General features: G+C 43.1%; 1 protein-coding gene across 2 annotated transcripts in view; it reads left to right on the top strand.

The window, feature by feature from the left end:
* Positions 1 to 17,768, top strand: part of ANKH (ANKH inorganic pyrophosphate transport regulator) — a 127,712-nt gene that overhangs the window by 19,770 nt on the left and 90,174 nt on the right. The gene's annotated exons all lie outside the window — the stretch shown is intronic.

The raw sequence follows: 17,768 nt of genomic DNA, 5'->3' as shown, positions 1-17,768 counted from the left end.
CCAGGAGGTGATGGGACCAGTGGCCATGATCTTCGTTTTTTTGATGTTGAGCTTCAGACCATATTTTGCTCTCTCCTCTTTCACCCTCATTAAAAGGTTCTTTAATTCCTCCTCACTTTCTGCCATCAAGGTTGTATCATTTTCTGCCTGCAACTTTACTCTTCCCCGTTGCTCTCCCATGGCCCACCCGGCAAGGGATCCAGACTAATGTTTCCTGCAACCCCACCTAGGGGAAAAACAGTAAGTCATCCTATAGGACAAGACACCTTCTGTCACCTTCCTGGTTGCAAATCTTGCCTTGTAATGCCAGCTTGCAGAGGAGAAGGGGCGGGCAAGGTCTAAAGAGCAGAAGCTGCCTGGGAAACATTTGATTCCATCCGTGTGTGTGTGTCTGTGTGTTTGTGTGTACACATGCACTGCATTCCCTATCTCATTCACCTCGGTTATTTGCTTGCTCCATCATTCCAGCTGCTGCCAACATCTTATTGGTAAGGGAAGCCACTATAGGAAAAACAACAGCTGTCTGTATAGTCACGGCTGGCTGGGCCTCTTCATGCTTCTAATGCACTTAGCCTCCTATCTAGATGATGTTGTTGTTTTTTATCTCTTAACATATTTAGCATAACAAGTTGTTTCAACAGTTTTTTGGAGCCTTTGATCTTTAGCCTTCCTTTCAGAAGCTGAACGCATGGGGATTGATGCTAACCGACTGCGTTATTTATAGCTCTTTGAGTCCTGGCCAACTAAAACGAGCGAAATTTCAGATATTATCTTGGGGTCTTGCAGAGCTGTCGGCCAAGGTTTCCCTTTTAAGCTGACCTTTATTCTTTCAGTTATAATCCTGGAGGTCCCTATCTATGGGGCCTGAACAGCTAGCGACCCACTTATCTTAATGCAGACCACCCAATGTCTCAGAGACAGTGGAGTGCTCCTCTGGGGGCAAAGCCCAACTGCTGGAGAAGCACGGGTGCCTGTTGTGGCTGCAGAGACTGGTAACCCATAACTGCTGCATCCTGCGTTGTTTTTGCTGTGTTAACAGCACTGAAGTTACCTCTCCAGGGCACAAGCCTGGGCGGTGTGTATGGGGTTGTTATCCTGCCCAGATGATAAGACCCCCCTCTCCGCCTCGCTGATGTGGCCCAAGAAAGCAAAGCAATACATTTGGCACCAGCTTGGCTGCAGGAGTTGCCGGAAGGAGGCTTACATGACACCACCCAACTATCTTAGAGACACCTCTCTAGATTTATGTAGCGTTTACTCCTCAGCCTTTTCTTCACCCACAGGTGTCCCGCAAAGCAGCAGGGACATACTTTTCCTCGGGGTTTACTCCTGAAGCCTTTCTTATGAATGGGTATAGCCACAAGGTGCAGTGGAGGTTGGGGATCAGAGTTTTCCTTCATCTAGGTCATGGGTAGGCAAACTAAGGCCTGGGGCCAGATCTGGCCCAATCATCTTCTAAATCCGGCCTGCGGACGGTCTGGGAATCGGCGTGTTTTTACATGAGTAGAATATGTGCTTTTATTTAAAATACATCTCTGGGTTATTTGTGGGGCATAGGAATTCGTACATTTTTTTCTTCAAAATATAGTCTGGCTCCCCACAAGGTCTGAGGGACAGTGGACCGGCCCCCTGCTGAAAAAGGTTGCTGACCCCTGATCTTGGTGGACCAGCTTCCTAGGTTGACTAGCCCCACCTTCCACTAACTTCCCTCAACTGCACGGGCAGAAACTGCCTTCTTGACCGTCGGACCCACTATTGGTCTTGTCTGCTCAATTTGCAAGAGCCTGTGTTCGCATGCAGGGGAAGTCCCTAACTGATCAATGGTTTGAGACCTATTGGCTACCCTCACCTGGTTTAGCCGGTCAGTCAAAGCCGTTTCTTGGGGTATGGATGCTGCTGTCACATGCTGACAGCTTCAAGGAGCCACAGGTGAGAGCTGAATACAGGGTGCAGATCAAAGGTGGACAAACTACCCCAGAAGGAGCATGACATGTCCCCTACTAGAGGCACCCCATACCCTAGATACCAGATTAGGGACACAGGAGGCTTGTCACACGGTTTGACTGCATTTGGGACTACAAAATTATATTTTAATCTGTTTGTCAATAATTGGGGAAATTGTAGGGCAGCTGTGTTCACTGAGTTGCAGTTCTTCCCTTCTACTTTCACAAAGCCTCGGCTGTCTTGTCCTGCATTCTAGTCAAAGAGTGCTGTTAACAAATAATAATCACAAAGTGAGATTTGCCATATTGAAACCTCTGGATTAGTGCTACTGAACTAGCATTATACAGTACACGGACCACCTAGCTTCCAGAGACATTTTTCACAAAAATTGACCAGAAGGAACGGAGTCATATGGGGTCAGGGGGCACAGAATAGAGTTCTGTTTTCCACCTGCAGTAACAATAACCAATAGTTATGACCCACACAGCAGTCTCAACACAGCACTGAACATTTTGCAGAAGTGCCTCTCATTTTCTTATGGTGCAAAACTCATGTGCTTTGAGTGTTTGCAAAATGAATTATCTGCTAAGCCTTGAGAGATGAGAAAGAAGTATGCATCCATTATTTAATATACTGGTTGATCCCTACACTGGAATTTAGAAAATGGGTTGTAGAATATATTGAAGTGCTATCCCAGAATAAAATGTAATGCTTTTAGCGATTGCATACTTTCATTAGCTGGCTTTTAGGTGCTCAGTGAGTGCAATTAGATTACAAACGTGGGAATTTCTCTTGCATAACCTGTTGTGTGGATACACTTCAGTTCTTCCCCACCGTGAAAAGGCTGACCTTAAATGAACAAATGATGAGAGTATAGTCTTTATAAGCACTGAGTTTGCAAGTTTTTTCTCCAGGCCTTTTCTTTCCAGCTACTAAAGCATGACGACTTTTCTATATTTGCAGGGTTGTTTTTTCCCCGCTCTCTAAAGAGGTTTGTGAGATATTGACAACGGTCTGTTGGTTAGGCTCAGTTCCAGCATTGTAACATGCTCTTAAAAAAGATCATTGAGGAAAGGTTGTGCAGACCTATGAAGATGTTTATTTTACAAACCAGCTCTCTTTCTAGACAGCAGTCCTTTGGTAGGACTTCTGCAGGGAGAGCTTTATCAGGCACTTGGTTGGCATTCACAACCTTTTTTGTGCATTTTGAGACAAGGAATAAATTTATTTGTACATATGTGTGTATTCTAGAAAATATTTTAGAAAACACTTACCGCTGTTGGTTTTTTGGGGGGAGGGCTATAATGTTTGTGGACAGGGACGTGGGTGGTGCTGTGGGTTAATCCACAGAGCCTAGGACTTGCCAATCAGAAGGTTGGCGGTTCGAATCTCCGCGACGGGGTGAGCTCCCATTGCTCGGTCCCTGCTCCTGCCAATCTAGCAGTTCGAAAGCACACCAGTTACAAGTAGATAAATAGGTACCGCTCCGACAGGAAGGTAAATGGCATTTCCGTGCGCTGCTCTGGTTCGCCAGAAGCGGCTTAGTCATGCTGGCCACATGACCCGGAAGCTGTACAGTGGCTCCCTCGGCCGATAAAGCGAGATGAGCGCCGCAACCCCAGAGTCGGCCACGACTGGACCAATGATCAGGGGTCCCTTTACCTTTACTATAATGTTTGTGAAGAATGCATGAAAACAGCATACTGTGTCAACTCAAGTAGGTTCTATGTGGGTTGTCTGAAGGATTTCACTGGATCATGCAAATTGTAGAGTCCCTAGGGTTATCTGGTCCAATCCCCTGCTATGCAGGAATCTCAGCTAAAGCATCCATGATAGATCGCTTGAAAACCTTCAAGGAAGGAAAGACCACCAGCTCTCATGAGAGTCTGCTCCACTGTCAAACAGCTTCCACTGTAAGAATGTTCTTCCTGGTGTTTAGTTGGAATCTCCTTTCTGGTAACTCCAAGCCATTGGTTTGGGTCCTATCTTCCAGAGCAGTAGAAAACAAGCTTGCATCATTTGCCATGTGACAGCCCTTGAGATATCTGAAGGTGGCTATCATATCTCCTCTCAATCTTTTCTTATCCAGGAGAGACTTGCTGTCTCTCCAAACCTGATCCACTCCCCAACCCCCTGCTAATCTCTTCCTTTTTAATCAAATCAAGTAAGCAGTGGAAGCCTAAACTGCTTTGGCCCTACATACCTGAAGGAGCGTCTCCACCCCCATCATTCAGCCTGGACACTTGAGATCCAGCTCTGAGGGCCTTCTGGTGGTTCCCTCACTGTGAGAAGTGAGGTTACAGGGAACCAGGCAGAGGGCCTTCTCCATAGTGGCGCCCACCGTCCCTCAGACCTCATGGTGGGCCGGACTATATTTTGAAAAAGAAAAAAACCAACGAATTCCTATGCCCCACAAATAACCCAGAGATGCATTTTACCTAAAAGGACGCATTCTACTCATGTAAAAACACGCTGATTCCTGGACTGGCCGCAGGCCGGATTGAGAAGGCGATTGGGACGGATCTGGCCTCTGGCCTTAGGTTGCCTACCCCTGATTTAAACCATCTCTCTTAGGTTGTGGCTTGCCCTATTCTCTCCTTTACCATGTCATTTTTGTTAGACAACTGGGCTGGACAGCCCCACTAGGCATCCTTCTAAAGCAAAAGTGTGATCTGTTTGCCAGCATTATGACCTCACAGAGCCAACCCCATCAGTTTTGGCAGGAAAATGATTCTGTTTCCTTCATCCTTTTCAGTTGTTTTTGGAACAAGTTCAGCATGTACATAGGGACATTACTATCAGGAGGTTGTATGTTTGTGGCATATGCATCATTCCAAAGGAGGCCATCAATGTGTTGTTGGTTTTTAATTAAAAAATCACTTTCCCCCCAAAATAGTGATGGATAGATTATCTGTATTAATATACAATGGTAAGAATTCTCTGGCCTCTTATGTCAGGCATTGCCCCATAAAAATATCTCCTAAGGGATAAATGTTATTCAGTGAACGCAGTCCGTTTCCCATTGGTGATGGCATTTCTACCATTAAGCTGTTGCTGGATTGCACTTTTATTTATTAGAACGGCTTTGTCCGTTTACAGCCCCATTCAACAAAAGCTCTTTTATGGGCGTTGAAAATTTCGTGAGATCCTGTGTGATTCCTACAAGGTGGTTGTTGTTGTTTTTTGCAGCCTTACGATTGTAGCATCAGCTGATGCACTAGAGGTTAACTGAGTTAATGACGTTGCTTGTCAGCATCGGTCAGAATTAAACCACAAGGTGTCCACCATTTCTCCTTTTTCAACCACAATGTAATTGCACCATTGAGCAAAATGGAGATGGCCTTCTTCCCTTATATTTGTATGGATAATGGGTGGCATATTATCAGGGCGGCATATTATCAAGGGCCACCCCTATGTTTGTTATCCCTAAGTCAAAGGAATGTTGATGCAAGAGAGCAATTTTTGGAGCAGGACCGTTTTTGCTCTGTCCAGCGGTGAACCCGATGCCAGAGCTGAGGGGAAAACAAGGGCGATACATTTGGACGAGTCTTGGTTATTTGGTGCTTCTTGTTGCCGAAGGAAAAGGCCTTGTTTTCTACCTTGTTTGCATGGCTTGCCATCTGTTGACTGAAACAGCGAAAAAGCTTGATATCCTACTGTTACTGTAAAGTCTTCCACAACTACATTGTAGGAGAGGGACTGTGAGGTGTTTCTTAAGACCAAGGTAAAGCTGACAAGCTCCCTTGTTGTTTTTGCTATTGCCAGAAGGTGTTCCCTTGTTAGTTTAATCTTGTTATATTGATAGAGTGGCTGGGGAAACCCAGCCAGATGGGCGGGGTATAATAATAAAATATTTTAAAATTATTATTATTCATTTATTCTTTTATTCTTTTATTATTTTGTTGTTGTTATTATTATTATTATTATTATTATTATTATTATTATTATTATTATTAAATACTGTACTGTGGTGTTTTTTGTATGATGCTATATTGGCTATTATGCTGTTATGAAATTGTTCTTCCTGTTTTCTTTCTTGTAAGCCACTTTGAGCACAATTCGTTTTCGTGCAAAAGTGGCATGCATACAAAATTATGAATAATAGCAACGAAACAATTTATTATTTGTACCCTGCCCATCTGACTGGCTTGCCCCAGCCACTCTGGGCAGCTGCCAATATATAAAAATATATAATTAAACATTCAAACGCTTCTGTATACAGGGCTGCCTTCAGATGTCTTCGAAAGGTTGCATAGTTACTCATCTCCTTGACATCTGGTGGGAGGGCATTTGCTACCACTGAGTGAGAAAGCCCTTTGCCTGGTTCCTTGTAGCTTCACTTCTCGCAGTGAGGGAACCGCCAGAAGGCACTCGAAGCTGGACCTCAGTGTCTGGGCAGAATGATTGGGGGTAGAGATGTTCCTTCACAAACTTTGGGTCCACCCCCCATTGGCCACAATTTTTTTCCTGCCTGCAAAAACATAGTGAACCAGAAATAAGAGTTTTGGCTTCAATTGATCCGTTTTGCAGGCCCAAAGTACTGCAGTAGGAAATTCTGTATTTTGTTTTTGAAACCCATCACAGTCCTGAAAGGTTTTATTAGTATTTGTTCATGTGGGAATCATATAAAAACAACATTTGTGTTATAATGGAAAATGCCCCCCCCTCCCCATGTAGCTGGTTCAGTTTTCACAGCTGCCTATTGTTCTTTCACCCAGAGCTGGGGAAGGCCAGCTCATTGCTTGAGCAGGGCTGCCCTTGCTGCTGATGGTGGACCTGATAAACAAATGGACTACTGTTGAGAGTTTATGGAAGGAATGAGTGGGAGCAGAAGGCAAGGGGGTTCCTGGAAGGCTGCAAGGGGGCTGATGAGAGCGGGCCAAAATTGATAGGGAAAGGATTTATTTTCTGAATGTTTGAAGAGCACAGTGCCACAGGGGAAAGACAAAAAACAGTGCCCTTGAATCACTTGTATCACGTGCAGGCTTATCTATTCAGCTTCACGTGCTAATTGTGTATCAAAGACAGGCTTCGGTGTTTGTTTTGCCATTGATCCTGGCCTAGAAAAGTCTTCTGCGCAAAGTACCTTTTACGTTTTTCTTCACTTGCACTGCTATCGGGATCACCACTGGTTATTTTTGTTACTGGGAGCAAGCAAACAATAGTGCTTTTCTGGTGAGAGCAGTCAGATTCATGTACCCAAAATGTGCAGTACATCTTTCTTTTTTTATAAATATTTTTATTAAGAATTTCAACACAATAATTTTAACAAAAATACATCATCCACATTATTTTCCCCCAACCCCTCCCCCGAAAACATATACCCACCCTCCCGTCCCCGTCCCCCGACTTCCCTCAACTCCTATCTCTGGTTTCTCAACATATATTTTTATCTGCATGTTATAGAGTTGTAAAGATCCTCAATTTATCTGTCTATATATTACCAACAAAGATTTTGTGAATGTTTATTCAAAACCTGCCAAAGAGTCCAGTTCGTATTGTTGTTTCTTCAAATATTTTGTAAAAGGTTCCCATTCATCTTTAAAGTCACAGTTATCCTTGTTACGTAGTTTGGGTGTAAAAAAAATAATATGTGCGGTAGATCTAGTCTGTTTGGATTTTTAGCAGAGCTTTCCATGTGGTACTGCATTGGAAACCATTCAAACCATAAAAAAATGGGTATACAGTCATACCTCGGGTTAAAGTTGCTTCAAGTTGAGCGTTTTTGGGTTGAGCTCCGCGGCGACCCGGAAGTAACCCTTTCTGGTACTTCCAGGTTGCCACGGGACGTAACCTGAAAGAATGTAACATGAAGCGGACGTAATATGAGGTATGACTGTAGGGCATTCTAAAGGGTGGGCGCCACTACCAAGAAGGCCCTCTGCCTGGTTCCCTTTAACCTCACTTCTCGCAGTGAGGGAACCACCAGAAAGCCCTTGGAGCTGGACCTCAGGAGGCTGAACGATGTGGGTGGAGACGCTCCTTCAGATGATTTGTTGTGACACTTCATCTGTTACCAGGTTTAGGAAAGGCCAAGCATTGGAGCTTCAAGGGAACTGTTGCTTCAGCAGTTGCTCAGTTTAGACAGAGCTTATATAGGCTCCCTCCCTTCTGGCTTCTCAGCCAAGCCCTGACCCAAGCAGTTGCTTTCATGAGCTTCACCTTCCTCCTGAGGAGATGGCTATCCGGGTACTTCACCATCATCTTTGAAGATCCTTCCTGAGTATTCCTCTGCTCCCTTGGGTGTGTGGGTGTCTGATAACTATCCAGGAACCCAGGCAATAGGTGTAGAGACTTCATCTCCAAGAAGACTCTTCTTCTAACACCTTTTCCACCCCCAAGTACACCCATGTGTTTGCAAACCTCCTTTGTAGAACCTGAGTGGAAATATTATGGTGATCTTGTCAAAGGAACAACAAATAGGTGGTTAGATGTTTAGCGCAGAAATAGCAGCTGCACTTCATATAGGAGCTTTTGGTTCGCAGCCGTCAGTTACTGCTGGTGGTCCAAGGCCCTGAATTTTATCGAAGTAACTCCAAAGGAAAAAGAAATAGGTCTGCATCCAGACAATGCATTGTACCGTATATCTTTGCAGCGGCAGAAGATCCCTCCATTTAAGTCTTCATCTGACAAATGCTTGCCTTTACTGAAGTGGCTCCAAATACCCAACAGGAACAGAACATGAGGTACTCCAATTACTCTCCTCAATAGTGTTTTCCCCCCTCTTCAAGAATTGCCTGGGTGAGATAAGAAGGAAAGGTGCGGTGTCCACATCTAAACTGAAGAGTAAAGCTTTTCACTGAAAAAGAGGATGGAGAAATACAAAGAAGAGAAAAGGATATCTTGGAATTGGAAAGGAGTCACAAAGTTGAGCGGCTCCAACTCTGCAGAGTTTTTCCTTTTTTAAAAAAAACATCTAATACTGTATTCATCATATTTCCAGTATTTTCAGAACAAAGGGCCTATTATGCTGGGATGCAGAATACAGCAAAAGCACGTAGAATATGCCAGTGAGTAAGGCTGCTGATTGCGCAGAAGAAATATAGGACAGTTCAAGGCAGGAGCAGTTTCCACACAGTGTTTGCCTTCGGCCACCAGCCAGGTTGCCTGTCAGGAAAACATACAATTAAGCAGGCATATTGCTAAACTTCACATGCACAGCAACTCCCTGGCTTAAACGTGTCATTAAATGTTTTCTGGATTTGAGAATTGCTTCTTTGAAAGGGCTTCTGAACCTGTGGAAGAAAGGCAGAATTAGGCCTTGGTTCACACATTACCCTAGTGTGTAATGTTCAGTGGTGGCGGTAGTTCTGCATAGTACATATTCTCAATGATGCAATTCAACTCATCATAGATAGTAATGAAATCAGTGTTTCTGCTTTCATTACTCAAAATTCACATCCCAGTGGCAAATAGCGTAGACTCAACCCTTTCCAACCATTGTTTAGCAATTATAGGCCACAGCTTTCTTTTTTCTTTTAAAAATCATCTTTATTGAATTAAAATACAAATATATATACATAAGGTAAAGGGACCTCTGACCATTGGGTCCAGTTGTGACCGACTCTGGGGTTGCGGCGCTCATCTCGCTTTATTGGCCGAGGGAGCCGGTGTTCAGCTTCTGTGTCATGTGGCCAGCATGACTAAGCCGCTTCTGGCGAACCAGAGCAGCGCATGGAAACGTCGTTTACCTTCCCGCCAGAGCGATACCTATTTATCTACTTGCACTCTGATGTGCTTTTGAATTGCTAGGTTGGCAGGAGCTGGGACCGAGCAACGGGAGCTCACACCGTCCTGGGGATTCGAACCGCTGACCTTCTGATTGGCAAGTCCAAGGCTCTGTAGTTTAACCCACAGCGCCACCCACGTCCCAATATATATATACATACATAAAGATAAAAAAGAAAAGATTAAGACAAAAAAAAGAAAGAGGAAAAAACACACACATACAAAACACGAATTTGCATTATTATACAATCGTTAATTGAATTTCTAAATAAGACTTCCAATTCTTCTCATTGTACTTGTGTTGTTATTTACGTTTAATGCATAGCCTTCTATTACCCTAATTTGTTTTTCGTAATCTGGGAGGACAGGCAAAGGTGTGTGATCTTGCTAGAGCCAGGTCATAAAACTATAGCTAGTATTTGTGTAGAGCACCCACCAGGTATCTAGCCAAAGTTCAACATGCTTTGAAGTCTTGATTTCAGCAGAGAAGAGAGTTGAACTTACTGCAAAAAAGTGAGACTTAAGAGGGGCTTGTGTTTGTTTGAATTGTTTCCCATGTTTGTTTGAATTTATTCGCCATGTTTGATATTGCCAAATGGTATACAGTTAAGAACCACAGCACAAAGAAACAAAGTCTAGCCGGAGTTATTGGCAGTGAGCAAACGTAAAGCGGTTTGAAAACAAATCACTTCGTTTCATGAAAGTTTTCATAAGAGAAGGTTATACAACAGTTAGAGAGAATAGAGAAGATTAGGCTAAAATGATGTTTTTAGAGATTCTTGGTCTGGAAGGCGCAACAACAAAGCCCAAAGACTCAATTGACAGCATAGCATTTCTTGTGAAGTGTGGGGAGGGGAACTCACAAAGCGTTGTGTGCGCAAATGTTCACAGTTTGGGAATAGCGGTGAACTTGAAGCCTGCGAGTGTGTTCTGCAGCCATTTTGATGCTTTGCTCTGGGTATCTAATACCTGCCTTTCTGTTGTGCTTTGCATGATAGAAGTTTGACATGAGCAACCTGGGGAACAGAAATGTTTGGAGAACATAGAAGGTATCATTTAATTTATTTATTTAAATTGTTTGCACTCTCCTTTAAGAAAGAAAAAGTAGTCCCCCCAAGGCAGCTAACAATCCGAAAATTTGCAAATATTAAAACAACAACTCATAATCAACTCAATTCAATCCACCATAAAACCAACAGCATGAACAAAGATGGCAACATGATAAAACAACCCCAAGCTATAGCAGTATGAAATGTTTATTTTGTACCCCTTACAACAGCTTTATAGCATAGGTCTGCTTTGGATATTTCCAGGAATAGAGGTGAGAGTAGCAGGCAAATTCCACTAAGATGGATTCTTTCCTAGGGACCACAGTAGAATAGAATATTTACCTGAGTAAAAAAAGGTATGCATCATAGAAATATAAAAATTTCAGGCATTGGAAACAGAAGCATTTTGATCACTAATATCCATCAATGCTTTCTGATGGAATTTGATTGTGTCACGTTTAGATTTTCTGTAAGATGTGGCTATTTTCTTCCACTGAAGTACAATGTGTTAATTCAGCCAAGTAAATATTCTTTTGTCGCTTCAGGTGGCATGTCACAACACATTTAACACTTGGGTGCACACATTGGCCAGGAGGGAATTGCAAAGCAGTGTAATAACCTAAGAACCCAAAACCTCAAATCAACTCCATTGTCCTTGGAAAACAAGAATCCTCAGGGAAAGCTTTAAAAGAGTCTTGTGGGGTGGAGGGGTGGATGCATTTTAAAATGCATTGGAATCGCCTCTAAAACCAAAGCAGCTTTCCACCCTTTTGTTTAGAATCTGGAAGATTAATATGTTAAAATCTGTGGAAGTTGCATATTTGGGGAGAAGGCTGGGTTAGGGAGAGGAAGAAGGGAGTGCGCAGAATGATATTGACTTGGAGGCTAATACAAGTGTTATAAGAAAAAAACGCTCCTTTATCCCTTACGGGGTATCCAGGAGCCCGTATAGAGTCCTTATGTAGGTTTTCTATTGGTAGGAGAAAATAACAGAGGCCAGCCAGAGAATATTGAGAAGCAAAGCAGCTAGTAAGCCTGATCTTTATTAAACTGTTGCAACAGGGTGTGTGTGTCCCCCACCCCCGTGCAGGATGGAGGAGGAACCCAGAACAATGGTGTCCAAGCTCTTATACAGTGGAACGTTACCTTCCGTTTTGCCGCATGCGCAGAAGCATTTATCGTGCCGTGCGCATGAGCAGAAGCGGTGCCTCTTAGATGCTGAGTTTTCGGGGTACATACGGACCCCCGGAACGAATTAAGTTCGTATCCAGAGGGTCCACTGTATAGACATTTGAAATCGCCTCCCCTGTAGCTCAAGACACCCCCCCAAGAAAAACATCATACACAGGAGGTGGTCCCCAGCAGAAATTTGAGTGTGTTGGTTCTCTCCTGTCTGCCAGGATAATGCCTTATCTGATTGCCTTTTCTGGGTAGCCTGGCCCATTCCTTTGAGATGGTAAATACTTAGTTCCTGAATCTCTTACACAAATTTATAGTGTGCTCAGCTTAACAGATACTTGCCAGACTGTATTCCCAGGGAGGTGTAAGCCCCTCAGACCAAAGACAATTGGAAAGCTTTCCCCATTTCCTTTCTCCTTGCAGGTCAGTTTGGGAGAATCAAAATGGCTTCAGGATTGTTCTGTACTATTTCAGACACATGGTTTATATACTTATGTATGTGTTTGCCTTGTACATTTATGAACATTTATGAACATATTATATTATATTATATTAATATATGTGTGTGTGCGACCTTGGAATTCCTATAACACAAGTTAAGGATGTTCATGGACGTAAAGTTTATTTCCTTTCCTTCTCCGTGCAGCCCCTTGCACCTCCCTTCCCTCCCAAAAAATCTCTCTGGAGGGTCAAAGGGCTCTCATGAACAATGTGGGATGAAGTCAGGGAGGCAGCCAGGGGAGAAGAGATGTTTGCTCACGAGCCAAGCCTTTTGAATTGTTTCAGATACTGCACTTAGGGTAGCTAATGGTACCGTGTGATCTTGAGTAGCCAATCTCAGTTTCCGGTTGATGCGGAAGTGGGAAGTGTGTGTGGGAAGTATTAAAACTGCCTGAAGAAACATGCCATTGGACACTGCTGCCTGCAAGGGGTGCAGCTGGATTTGCTGATAAAGCATTTCTTGGTGACGCTAGCTGCTTCTTGGAGAAGAAGCAGAAGTTTAAGGTTTATTCAATCTGAAGATGCCCTTCATATTTTCCTGCTTACTGACCACCTGTCTTAATTTCTCTTCGAAAGTTGGTTGCTGTCCAGTCCGAAGCAGACTGCTGTTGAAAATAAATGCTGCTGTTTTAAGTGTTGTTTTTTAGTCGTTTAGTCGTGTCCAATTCTTCGTGACCCCATTAACCAGACCACGCCAGGCACTCCTGTCTTCCACAGCCTCCTGCAGTTTGGTCAAACTCATACTGGTAGCTTTGAGAACACTGTCCAACCATCTCATCCTCTGTCGTCCCCTTCTCCTTGTGCCCTCCATCTTTCCCAACATCAGGGTCTTTTCCAGGGAGTCTTCTCTTCTCATGAGGTGGCCAAAGTATTGGAGCCTCAGCTTCAGGATCTGTCCTTCCAGTGAGCACTCAGGGCTGATTTTCTTCAGAATGGATAGGTTTGATCTTCTTGCAGTCCATGGGACTCTCAAGATTCTCCTCCAGCACCATAATCCAAAAGCATCAATTCTTCGGCGATCAGAAATAACATTAATGTGCCTTGACATTTTCTGTGCTGGCCGAGATAATTTCAAGCCTGGTATTCCAACAGAAGAGACACACCAATGGGTGGAAAATCTGCTGATGATTACTACTACTGTTAATTATTAAATTGCTTATATAACTTTAGTGCTTTATTGCCCATTCTGGGCGATTAAAGATGGGAGCAGATGCCTTTCTATGCTAGTAAACATACTGGAAATGAAGGGCTGACGTCAGAGACTAATGGCAAGAGAAAGCAAGCCTGTCTTAATTTTGCTGCTCAAATCCAAGTACTGAACATACCAAACAATGGAAAAAATGTATATAAGGAACATTTCCAGGTTAAAGATGACTTGCCCTTTGTGACAAAGTGCTAATCCTTTAAGACACCAAACAAATAAAGCCATTGTATTACTTCTCAATTAAGTTCCAGTGGCACACATTATTCCAAACAGATTTAAGAACTTTTTGGTTCCATCTCCAGCAATTGCAACCCAGTCAAACATTATTTGTGTGGTTGGAGTGTTGGGATTATTGGAAGCGGCACATGATGAATGTGTCTTGCTGGTGTATTTTGATAATGTGATACATTTATCCAAGCTCATAAAAGTGGTGGGCATTTATATGCTGTATTGTCGTTTTGGTAATGGAAATAAAAAAGTCTAGATTTTTGATTCTAGATCTTAACAGACAGGCAAAATAAGGCAAGTTTGATACCACCCTCAAAAAAACTAGCTGGATGTGAAATTATTATTACTTTTTTACTGGGCTTTGCTACCACAAGTTGAGAACTAGAAATAAAACAGCATGCCTCAAAGTCCGTAAAGTGATTTGACTTTTAGAGTCAGTGTTCTAGCACAGTTTTGAATTTCAGTGGATCCACATTGTACTATTGGTACGTTGATGTTCATGGTGGTTGAGGTGGGTTGGATGATGTTATAGCCAAAAGCATTTAAAGATATTTGGTGAATTATGTAGACAGTTCTATACCATAAATGTAGTGGTTGTTATACTCAAAAGACCAGGCTCCTGTAATAGTTGTATACAGAATTTCACTAGGTACACATTTCCGCCGCCCCCACGTGTCATCAGTGTACCTCTTTCTGTACAGCAGAGCTTTCCAAACTGTGTGTCACGACACATTAGTGTGTTGGCTGCGTTGTGTAGGTGTATCGCACAAACACTCCCCATGCTCCTCCCAGGGCTGGAAAGGGGTCAATTGAACCTCTGGTTTGCTAGTAAAAATGAATTACTGTGTTGCGAAATGATGCATGTCTAAAAAGTGTGTCACCAGCATGACAAGTTTGGAAAGTTCTACTGTACAGGGTGACACAATAAAAAATGGCCCTGATGTAAGGAGCTTCCAGGAAAATATGTCAAGAGAGGCTTCATAAAATAAGTGAGTATTCTTTTTTTAATTTTTTCAGTTTCTGAAGATTCTGCTGGGGGTACGTTCTGGGGATAGCGCCGGAAGCCAAAATCACATATAGTCAAAGCACATTGGGTTCAGTGGTGGGTGGGATTGCCAAAGTCCCCCCCCCCCAGTTGCCTGCCCGCTTTCCACATCTTTTTCAATTAAAAAAATTGTCAAGCGCTTAAAGCTGAATGTGCACAAGTTGTGAGTTACCTGTACTGAATAAAAAATGCACCATACAGTTACAGAATTATCTTTGGCTTTTGTGTGGCTTAGTGCTCTGAGATACTTTATTAGACACTAGAACATACTGTAGCTCCTTGTGGAGAAATGTATCCCACCATGCCTCTAAGTTAGTAGCTGTTTTCCCATATTGTGTTAATATATTTCTAGCTGCAGACATGAAAAAGATTAGTTGGTCCTTAAGCAGTAAATTATTATGGTCATATAAAAAACAGATTTAATAAAGCTTGCCTTGGATTAGGCTGTATCAGGTTGCAGTAGCTATTTTCCTTGTAAGCGAGCACAGTATTGACGAAGGATTTCATTTCAGAAAGGTAGCACTAGGTATTGGTTCATCAAAAGTTCTTTGCTTAAGAGGCAACAAGGGATAATTAATGCTACAAAGCATCGGTAGGCAAACTAAGGCCCGGGGGCCAGATCCAGCCCAATTGCCTTCTAAATCTGGCCCGCGGACGGTCCAGGAATCAGCATGTTTTTACATGAGTAGAATGTGTGCTTTTATTTAAAATGCATCTCTGGGTTATTTGTGGTGCATAGGAATTTGTTCATCCCCCCCCCAAAAAAAATATAGCCCGGCCCCCCACAAGGTCTGAGGGACAGTGGACCGCCCCCCCCCCGCTGAAAACATTTGCTGACCCCTGCTATAAAGCAACAGCAGACTTGCTTGTGGCTGAGTGTAGTAGAATTGGTGGTGGAGAGGGGAGAGGCTGAAGTGAGACGCACATGAAAAAATTTTTTTCTAAAGGAATATAATAGAATTGTGAATCTAAAATAGGAAGCCCTAGTGAAAGCGCAGTTGCCCCCCAAATAACTGAGCTGTGTTTCAGACAAATGAACCTTATTTAGATGTACAGTGGTACCTTGGGTTAAGTACTTAATTCGTTCTGGAGGTCAGTTCTTAACCTGAAACTTTTCTTAACCTGAAGCACCACTTTAGCTAATGGGGCCTCCTGCTGCTGCCACGCCACCGGAGCACGATTTATGTTCTCATCCTGAAGCAAAGTTCTTAATCCAAGGTACTATTTCTGGGTTAGCGGAGTCTGTAACCTGAAGCATTTGTAACCTGAAGTGTATGTAACCTGAGGTAGCACTGTACTGCTGAATCGTGAGAATGAGCTGCAGACTTTCATCCAACCCCCAATCCCCCTTATTGCTGCCACGAGGAGGAATTTTTGGATTAACCAGTTTAAGCATACTCATCTTAACTGGAGTTTGTTGGAACAAACCATGGTTTACAAAGCTGATTCGTTACAACACACCATGGTTAAGAATAGCCACAGTATGGTTCAGATGACTCCCTAAACCGAGGTTAATCTGAAACAGAACTGGAAGCTATAATTCTCAGCTCCTTCTCATAGCCTCACCAGTGGAGGGGAGAGTAGAATGTGTGAACCTGGGACTCTTAACATGTCCGAACGCAGCCACCATAGGATTCCAAAGCGGGACCAAGAGATCAGACTTGGTCTTACGAAATGTGTTTGGCATCCATCCCAAGCAGATGTTTGCAAATCTTCTCCAATCCCGGAGCCACTGTTCTGATTCTCTAATGTCTTTTGGTCCGAAGTTGAATATCAGCCCTCAGTATCGTTTGATGTGCCATTAATCCTAACCAGATTTGTTGTTTTGCAAGGAAATACAAAGGCAAGTGACTCAGCACTGAAAAATACACTTTGTAGCATGTCCCGGAAGGAAGATTAATATGAAGAAAGTAAACAGTGCACAAATGACCCAGCAGATACAATTTATGAAGGGTAGTGAAGCTGGCAAGTCTAATGGGAGTCCCTGCAGCTCTAAAGTAGTATTGCACAGCTAAGAAAGAGGGAGTGTTCTGTACAAGGTTTCTGCCTGCATTCTGCAGGAATACACAGGGCTGGATTTAGGTCTGATGAGGCCCTAAACTACTGAAAGTAATGGGGTCCTTTATATGCCCAGCTGTCCTTTGTCAACAACAAATTGTCGCTGTTTTTTGTGTGTCGATTATATGCTATATGGTATTATGGACCTAATAGGTATCTAAAGCCATTTGCACATGTTGCCATGCCACCAATCCATGCAGAATGTAGGTACCCTATACAGTGGTACCTCGGGTTACATACACTTCAGGTTACATACGCTTCAGGTTACAGACTCCGCTAACCCAGAAATATTAGTACCTTGGGTTAAGAACTTTGCTTCAGGATAAGAACAGAAATCGTGCTCTAGCGGTACGGCGGCAGCTGGAGGCCCCATTAGCTAAAGTGGTGCTTCAGGTTAAGAACAGTTTCAGGTTAAGAACGGACCTCCGGAATGAATTAAGTACTTAACTGAGGTACCACTGTATATAGAAATGAGCAAACCAGTGATATTTTCGGGAGCAGGCTAGCAGGTAGGTCCCATTACTTACATCATAGGAACCTACACAACACAAAACACTGTTGCTGTATGAAGGTTTTATTTTATTTGTTTTTTATCTTATATTTTGGAAATGTACATCCAGGTTTTTTCCCATTTCTTTTTTTGGGGGCCCCCCAAGAGAGTGGGGCCCTAATCTATAGCTTACTTAGCTTATACATAAATCTGGCACTGGGAATACATATGCACAAGCTGCATATACTGTCATAGGTATCTTAGTTTAACTGCAATGGAACAAGATATGAGAAGGGTGAAAATACAAAGTAGCGGAAATGTGGTTCATTCAGTAGTTCCAGC

This window comes from Podarcis erhardii (assembly GCF_964252035.2).
Source record: "Podarcis erhardii genome assembly, chromosome: 8".
Classification (NCBI taxonomy): Eukaryota; Metazoa; Chordata; class Lepidosauria; order Squamata; family Lacertidae; genus Podarcis; species Podarcis erhardii.
Note: the sequence above shows the minus strand (reverse complement) of the source record. Positions and strands in the feature narration are given on the sequence as shown.